Below are 760 nucleotides of genomic sequence, written 5' to 3' on the forward strand. Positions count from 1 at the left end.
AATCAGTCATTTAAAGTCTTTAGGGGCACTACCACTGCGTCTGTCACCCTCAGACATATAAAGTTGACTATAGTTTCATCAGTACCTTACCCTTCAAAACCGGAACGCAGTAATGCTAACTTTACCACTTGGTGGTATAAATAAATATAGTGACTGCGCTTCTCTGGATGAACTATTTCACAAGGAACTTTACTGTTTCTTTAATAAATAATCGTGGTATAAGTCGATTTTGAATTAGTTAACTACTTGCTAATCTAAACTAGCCTAGTCCAAACGAGGCTCAATACTGGAACGTTAAATTAAAATCAACTATAATGAATAGATATTTTTAGATCGATAACCACATGCGTTGGTGGTGTAATGGTTAGCATAGTTGCCTTCCAAGCAGTTGATCCGAGTTCGATTCTCGGCCAACGCATTTTTTTTTGTCTACGCTTCCTTCACAGGTTTATAACGGCGAACGTTTGTAATAAAATATATAATAATTAAGTAGGTTATTTGAGTAACCTACTGTATACTATTCATATTATCATAGTTTTATTGCGTGTCCATCCAAACTTTCATTCCCTATTAAACCACTTTAAGATTTATTTTTGTAACAAAAATAGTCCTTTTCATAGGTCCCATGTATCTGTACACCAAAAGTTATTAAAAATTGGTTCAGCGGTTTAGACGTGAATACGTAACAAACAGAATTACTTTTGTATTTATAATATTAGTTTTATAAATACAAAATTTGAAAAAAAAATTTGATAAAGCT

General features: G+C 32.6%; 1 non-coding gene across 1 annotated transcript; it reads left to right on the forward strand.

Moving 5' to 3' along the window:
* Positions 1–346: 346 nt before the first annotated feature.
* Trnag-ucc lies at positions 347–418 on the forward strand. The gene has a single exon. It is a non-coding gene; the product is annotated as a tRNA-Gly (tRNA).
* Positions 419–760: the final 342 nt, after the last annotated feature.

Source organism: Hyposmocoma kahamanoa, unplaced genomic scaffold (genome assembly GCF_003589595.1).
Source record: "Hyposmocoma kahamanoa isolate Upper Pololo Valley unplaced genomic scaffold, ASM358959v1 173756, whole genome shotgun sequence".
In the NCBI taxonomy this organism is placed as follows: domain Eukaryota; kingdom Metazoa; phylum Arthropoda; class Insecta; order Lepidoptera; family Cosmopterigidae; genus Hyposmocoma; species Hyposmocoma kahamanoa.